Raw genomic sequence first — 8,870 nt, forward strand, 5'->3', positions numbered from 1 at the left:
TGGCACGAACCACTATGTCACCCTCAAAATTGCTTAAATCACCTTTCTTTCCCATTCTGACATTCAGTTTGGAGTTCAGGAGATTGTCTTGACCAGGACAACACGCCTAAATGGATTGAAGCAACTGCAAAATGTGATTGGTTGATTAGATAATTGCATTAATGATAAATTGAACAGGTGTTCCTAATAATCCTTTAGGTGAGTGTGTATATATATATATATATATATATATATATATATATATATATATATATATACACACACACACACACACACACACACACACACATAGCATCACAGCTTTTGAACCCAGAATTAATTGTTCACCCTACTTACATAGTGAGATGTGTGAAACAAGAAAACCCAGGATTTCATTTCCACAGGGTTTAGAATTGCCCAGAGTGAACATTTTTAAATAAATAAATGAGTAAGTAAATAAATAAATATGAAAAGAGTAGTTCATCTCCTGACTTAATAATGTCTCCTTGAGAGATGCAAAAATCTGAAATCTGAAGTCAAATTATGAAATAATTTATAAATGAATATAATTGTTACATGTTTGATGCTCATAAAAAGCCAATTTTGATGTACTTCACGTTTTCTCATCCCCTTCTATTTTATCTGTGAGTTTTAAGGTGCAAAATACATTTTCATCATTCGTTTTCTTGCTCATGATACATGCTTAATTCTTGTTGGTCAAAACCTCTGTGGCTTAAATTTAAGACGAGGATTATCAAGAACAAGGCTTGCTCATGACACAAGATTTTTTAGCAGCTCAATGTCTCCACCCACCTTCAGACTATATGTATACAGTGTTTTGTTGTGAGAGCTCACTGATTGTCTTCATGATGACCATCATCTCTCTGCTCCTGCTGGCCTCTCTGCTGCCACACCTGACCTCCACTGGTGAGACTGACCAAAGTACTGAATTGATTAATCTGCTAAAAATTAGAACTAAACAGCACTCTCTTGTTCCCAGCTGATGTGAATGTGGGTATAGTAAATGGCAGGGAAGCAAAACCCCACTCCGGACCTTACATGGTTTCCATTCAATTGAATGAGCGACACATCTGTGGTGGATCCCTCATTTCTGATCAGTGGGTCTTAACTGCTGCACATTGCTGGAAAGGGTACTAGTTTTGATTACTGTTAACTGAAACATTAAGTTAAAATCAGTTCTCACAGACAAAATTACTGCAGTGCAGCATACAAGGTCTCATATGTAATAAATGAGCATCATGACTTCATGAATACATTTTTCAAATACATTTTTTCAACAGAAATGTGATTTTGACGGTTGTTGTTGGTGCTCATGACTTAAGCAACAGTATGAGTTTGAACCACAGCAGTGTAAAGAACTACATCCCGCATCCAGACTACAAACCTAAAAATGACATCATGCTTTTGATGGTAACCAGCTGTGCTCATATTTCTTGTTCAGACAATATCTGGTCAGGAAACAAATTTTAAATAACATTCAGTATGACTTTTAGAATGTTGAAATGAAAAAAAAAAAAAAAAACTATATATATATATATATATATATATATATATATATTTATTTATTTTTTTATTTTTTTATTTTTTTTTTAAATACTAGGGATTTACTTTCTAACTTATGGAAAATAACAAGTGCCTCTTTCATAAATGAGAAATTACTTGTTGTTGTTGTTATATATAACCAAAAACCAAAAGTGCATGACATAAACTTTAAGAGGCAAATTAAAACATTTTAATTCACCTTGGCTTAATTCTGTTCTAACCACAAGAACAGCAGTAAAATCAGCCTTAAAAAAGATTATGTTTACTATTAATGGTTGTGGTTTTGATTTACAGCTATATAAAAAAGTCAGACTAAACAACAATGTTGGACTGATATCATTGCCAAAGAACAGCAAAGACGTCAATGTGGATACTCCCTGTAGTGTTGCGGGCTGGGGAAGACTGTCGATTAATGGCTCACCGAGCAATCATCTAATGGAGGCAAACGTGACTATACTGAATCACAAAAAGTGTAAACGTAAATGGGGATCCAGCTACTCGGCCTTGAAGATGATCTGTGTATATGGTGGTGGTGGATCCTGCAAAGTATGTACAAAAACAAAATGATTCACAGACTTTATGATAATGTATGAACTGATTTTACTAGTGATGTGCTGATCTGCTGAATTAAATAAAAGTGCTTTTTAGCTAAATTTTTTTTTAAATAAAATAAAGTCAGACAGATCAAAATAAAATTAAATAAGACAAAATAAGCCCAGAAAACCCTGCAGGATTTAATAAATAAAATAAATAAATAATAAAAATAAAGAAGAAGAAGTCTAATTAGTTGACCTTAAAAATTATTTCCTTTAAAAGTAGTTTTAATTTTACTTTTTAGTTTAGTTTTAATATGTTCAGTTTAAGTGAAATATACTGGATATCTGTCTATTAAAATGCTCAATTTTAAGTTGCCAGGTGACTAATGTAAGGTTTTCAGAAACTTCTCAGTTGTATCAAACATGCAAACCACATTAAAAAGACCAAGTAAGTGTTTCTCCAGTTGAGTAAGTGTTACAATTATCAAGTTCACATGCATGTGCTAACATAACCAGAGAGACCACCACCGAATCAACAACTGCAATTATAACTGCTTTGTAAATAAAGTAGTGAGTAGTCTTAATGTTTCTAGACCAATCTTCGACCAAACCACAGGCTCTGCTCTCCATCACAATGCTAACACCCTCAAGATGTGCCGATAACAGAGACCCTTTTAAAACCAAACATAACAACATAAAAAAATTAACAGCTGACTCTCTATATTAACCTTATGCAAAAACATATAAAACAACTCAAAATTCACTCCTAGAGTCTGAAGCAAAGCATTCTGGGAACTAGAACTTTATAGAACTGTATGCAAATCAAAAAGTTTTCAGTAACAAAAGCATAGTACACAAATAGTACAAACTATTATCGTTATTAAAATAGTACTACATTATTATGATTATAATCAATAAATTGTGTGTGTAAAAAGTTTGAGTTAGGACGTAAATACCGAGATCCAGCCAAGTACAAGACGACTCTTCTCAGACATTTCAAGACCAGACAAACAGTTTGGTGCTATCCAACATCCATCATGTTCAGTTGATTAAAACAAGCACCGTCCAATGCCAACAGATGTTACACACATATCAGACAAAACAAAACAAACGTGTCTGTTACTCTGATTCACACTTCAAGTGTGAATCAGCCTTAAGAGATCTAACCACATAGACACGGTGATTCAGTTCTTCTAACCTCTTGATCTCTCACATCTAAGTTTACAAGAAACAATAGGCATGGATTACATCATACATGGGGGAGAATCGTCTACTCTCATTAAGACCATGAGTATAAGGCCTATCTTTTCCACTTCAGTGCAAAATGAAAGCCACATCAAGGTGTGATAAAGGAAGTATGATCTCTATTGGGTAGCTAAACCAGCCCATTTTTCATTAAATACCACCATCAACACTGAGATCTTCAGTGCCCTTACCAAAAAGTAGTATACTTCAAGTTTATTTTATTAAGTATACTTAAGTAAAATTCAAGTATGTTTTAAGTATACTTTATGTAGCAAGTATACACTCTGATAGCAGACATACATCTTGGAGATGTCTATTTGACGTGTGCATTTACATCTGCAAGACATATTTTTTAGAGTGTTTGCTCATCTGCAATACGTCTATAAAACGTTTCCTTTTAGATGTCAAATAGAAGTCTATTAGATGTCTTTAAGATGTTTATGATTTAGAATGTATGCAAAACTTTTAGACGTTTTAAGACAGCAAATGCTTTCCAGATCAAAAGATCTTTAACAGACATCTTGCAGACGTACGTGTGCTATCTGGGTCAGTGTTCTAGTATACTTGTATGTATACTGTTTCGAAACTCCTTGGGACTAAATTGGCCAATTTAGTTTACCTCTTTGTTTGTAGTTTGTACTGCAATTATAATAAAAGTGAACTTATAGTTATACTAATAGTTTACTAATTAAACACTTTGTACACTAAGTATAGTGTCAGTAAACTATAGTTTAGTAATTTTATATTGCAAGTATACTCATACGTTTTCTTTTAAGTGAACTTTGATTAATACTTTAGTATAGTATTATGTCCCTATTTAGGTTTAAATTTGTATATATTTTGTTATAGGAATATTTGAACATACAAAACATCCAAAGAAAGAACAAGGTTTTTTATACCTAAATATATATATATATTTTAACTTTAATGTGGCTAAGTTTCATAAAAAAAAAAAAATTTGAACAAAAATCTGAAACAAGAATATGAATTAGATTCAGAATGATAATCAAAATGTAGATGGAGTCGATCAACACCCCAAAGCTTGAATATAATTATTGCCTCATCATCGGAAGACTTTTTATTTCATAATGTTACAGTTTTGATACTGTTTCATGTAGGACAGTCGTGTTATTCTGCGTTCCAGGCAGGGTTTTAAGCTTGTAAGTCACGGCTTCAAACAATGATAAACGACTTTTTTAACATTCCAGGCAAATCACGCCAAACTTCGTGAGCGCAAGGAATTGTAGCTAGATTATTAATTTTATTGCAACGTTATATTGTCCTAAAATAATTTATTCAACATTTACGACTTGAATAAACACTGCATCCATAACCAATATTATCGGTAGGGGCTGCCATAGTTGTTTCGCGGGTGATGTGATGTCAGAACTCAGAACTGGGAGTACATCGATCTAGTATGAGTTCACGAGTGGGAAGTCACAGGTTTTACTGCCGTTCCAGTGCACTTTCAAGGGTATAAGGTTGGAAAAACACTGTTACGGGTATCTTTTTCTTCTTCACTTGTGTTATTTTTGGAAATTCTGTATAGAAGATGTGTACTAGCGCCCTCTACCATATAACAATACAAACACAGATTCTAGGAGCACAAATATGGCTAAAATATATTTAGACTTTTTTTTTTTTTTTTTTTTTTTAAGTTTAAGTTTAAGTATACTTAAATGTCTGTAATAATAAAACCTTCATATTCATCTGGTAGAAGGAGGCGGGAATCGGCGGACAATCAAATGAAATTTTAATAATTCAAAATAAACACAAAACAGCGCATCAGCCCCTCACGGACGAATGATGCGCACAAATAAAAACCAAAACATAAAATAAAGCCCAGGCCTGGTCCTCTCTCATCCTTCACTGTCGTCGCTCCAGTTTTATATCCTTCCATCTCCTCCGTGGGACTCGAGACCGGTGGGTCGAACAGGTGTCGCTCATCTCCAATCACTCCACCGGCCTCGCTCCTCGTTCCCACGGCCCTCTGCCCCGCCCCACTCGTCACAATGTCATTTTAAGTATATTTCTGAGGAGTACATAAGCCCATTCTGAAAAGTACATCAAAAGTAAACTAAAAGTATACTTTTCTATTTTAAGTTTAAATAAGTATACTAGTAGCACACTGGAATAAACCTTTTTTTTTCCTAAGGGTACTCCAAAGAAACCTTCCAAGAACAGCATCATGATCATCTCCATGCTTTTGCAAGTCACCCTGCAACAAAATCTGACTGTTCCAGGTAGACAGATAATGGGAATGAACTAACTTCTATTGCATTATGTATTTTACATTTATTATTTTTATTCTTACATTTATCTATTCTTTTTTATTTTGTATATATATATATATATATATTTTTTTTTTTTGAGAAGGGGGGTTGTTATGCAGCGCATTATAAAGATTTCACTGTGAGTCGAAGAGAGACCCATAATGCTGCAAAAGGGTCTTCACTTTGTAAATTACACATGCTATAATAGCACGCAAACAAATGGGTCCACGACTCCAAGCCAGAGTTAACAAGCTAAAGTTGAACTTTGAGCATGAGCTAAAGCTTGTGGCTTTGCAACAGATGCATCATTGCAAAGAATGTAAATGCATTAACATGGTTTCAAAAGCATATTGTTTTAAGTCAAGCCTAAAATGCTTAAGTACAGTCTTCATTTACCAGTAAAACATGAATGCATGTTTTATTCCTCATCTTGACAGAGGAGAGAAGCTGACAGCTGTGGTTGGAGCTCATGATTACACTCATGGTTCTCGCCAGATGGATGTGAAGTTCTACCACATCCACCCTGGGTATGAGTCTAAAAGTCTGCTAAATGACATCATGCTACTTCAGGTAAATGACTCAGCTAGGTTTTGCAGAGCAAACTGCAATAAAATAATTGTTTTCTTATCTGTATGCTAAACACAATTGAGGAACAGAAAAGAATCATGAATGTCTTACTCCCTTGGGCTTTGTTCACATAGCACACAATGCTAATTTAGGTTCACATCTGATAATAAGGACTTACAGGTCAGATCATTTTGCAAGTGATGTAATACTTTAATTCAATCAGTGCTGTCAGTATCTGGTGTACACTGTCTCCAACACTAACAAAGTGATTCAAAACATACTTGAAACCAGATTTGGCTGTTCAGACTGAACACACTGTGGATTTAAATTTGAATTGGATTTCACAACACATATGTGACTTGGATTGATTTAATGACTTGCTGTAGTTACATAAAAAGGTCAATAAGAGAAAGAAAATCAACGGGATCTCCATACCAATGAAACATAAGGACATCAAGACCAAAGTGAATGCAATTTTGAAGGATGGGGGAAGAAACCACCAAAGGTGCAGCAAGTGGTAAGCTTATGGAGGTGGATGTCACCAACATTAATGCAAAATAATGTAAGAAGCACTGGGACAAAGACTTCTCCATCTCACGTATGGTGTGTGCAGGTGGCCATGGAGGATTTTGCCAGGTACAAAGCAACAGATCATAAATAGTGTGACAGTTTTATTTCATTCATGGCCTGTAACTTTCATAACTTTTCTCAGGGGGATTCTGGAGGACCCTTGGTGTGCAATAATGACGCAGTCGGTGTTGTTTCATTCACCGAGGTAAACAACTGTGACTCACCCAAACGACCAAATGTCTACACCAAGATTTCCACATTTCACATTTCTAAGTTGAATAAAACGTTTTATTTAAACTATGTAGTCTGTTGATTATATGCATGGTTTCATTATGAATTTATTGAAAAGATTAAGACTGATTTGTCAGATGTGACACTTTTCTGTGGAAAGATGGTTTTGTCCCTTCTCTGCAGCCTTGGTTTCCTGTGGGGGCTGAGCTCATTGCATGTGGTCAGAGACCCTCAGTCTGGTTTGCAGAGACATCTTAAAAAGAATGTATGCATATGCAAGGTTATGAGATTCATCACAGCCTCTCTTCATATGCCATTGGTCAGGCAGCTCTGCCCAAACTCACACCATTGGTTGAACCACTGTTGCTATGCCCAATCGGTCAGGGTTTTCAAAGCAAGTGAGCAATGTTTTAAAAAAACAAAACAAAAGTGTGTGTACCTTCCAGGTAATCCACCTAAACATGTACCATTTATAGATATTAATGGAAAATTCACCCAATAAATGTCATTTACTGACCCTCGTGACTTTATCCTTCTGTGGAAATTGTCTATACAATGGACGATGGGGGCAGTCGTGGCCTAATGTTTAGAGAGCCGGACTTGTAACGCGAAGGTTTCGGGTCACTTGGACTGCACTTTCATTGTATAAAAAAAACAACAACACAGTTTTCAACAATACCCCTTTTTTGTTCCACAGAAGAAATAAAATGATACAAGTTTGGAACTACTTGAGGTTTAGTAAAAGATGACAGTTTTATTCATTTTAGGGTGAATTACCAGGAAACCATATTTTAACATAATAAAGTTCACATTTTACATTTAATGAACAGAAGAAACATCCAGGAAATGTTGTGGTTTTCTCTGAAGGGAGGCCTGCTCTTTTACTTTGAGTAGTATAAATGTCAGTGACACATTTTCAATGTTCCAGTTGCACAATGACACACTTCACTGCGATTCTGCTCGCCACAGCCATGACCACACTGCTCATCACAGGTAGCTTCTTTCATTAGCAATCCTTAATCTTTACACATCTTTACCATTCTGCCATTAAAGGGGCTATTGTTTGAGTTTATAGTTAATTCTGTCTTGTTTTTCTTTAAAGTTGTGGTTGGAGTTGACATAATTAATGGGGAAAAAAAAGTTTACAAAGAATCCTTGCAATACATGGTCTCAGTGCAGAGCAAATAATAATAATAATAATAATAATAATAATAATAATAATAATAATAATAATAATAATAATAATAATAATAATAATAATAATAATAAACACCTTGAATGTGGAAGATTTCTGATATCTCTTCAATATTTTTTTACAGCTGCACACTGCCCAAGGTACTTTATTATTATTATTTTTTTTTGGAGCCATATTCATCACTGAAATAAATATCTATGCTTTTGTTTCACCAAAGGAAAAAAAAAAATGACTTAGGAGTGAGTAAATAATGATTGATGATTGAACAGTTCAGGAAAAAGCAACACCTGTTTGGTTGTGATTACATTTTCTTAAGAACAAGACCAAACGTGCACATTTAATAACTACGTATTTGCATTTTCAGAGTTCTAGGAAAGCAGTTTTGGATATAAAGATGACGACTGTGGAAATCCCATATCTACATTACAGCGTTGAAAGCAATACACAGTGCTTGGTTGCTGGATGGGGTTTGAATAAACAGCGCAATGGTGTCAATTACCTTTTGGCCTTGAATCTATCAAGTGACATCCACAACTGAAAGAAAGCATGGAAGAAAAAAAAACAAAACAAAATAAAGAGCATCACAAAACTTCCACCAAACATCACCTGTGCTGGAGGACATAAACAGAATGGAGGAGTGTGTTTGGTAATAAACGTACATAAACTATAAGAGGTTTTTGAGTCAATCGAGAAAGATAAAGTGTGACAACT

At 34.7% G+C, this 8,870-nt stretch overlaps 1 pseudogene; it reads left to right on the plus strand.

Annotated features, from left to right (window-relative positions):
* The first annotated feature begins 848 nt into the window (after positions 1-848).
* LOC127942457 (granzyme-like protein 1) lies at positions 849-7,222 on the plus strand (annotated as a pseudogene).
* Positions 7,223-8,870: the final 1,648 nt, after the last annotated feature.

Source organism: Carassius gibelio, chromosome A22, assembly GCF_023724105.1.
Source record: "Carassius gibelio isolate Cgi1373 ecotype wild population from Czech Republic chromosome A22, carGib1.2-hapl.c, whole genome shotgun sequence".
Classification (NCBI taxonomy): Eukaryota; Metazoa; Chordata; class Actinopteri; order Cypriniformes; family Cyprinidae; genus Carassius; species Carassius gibelio.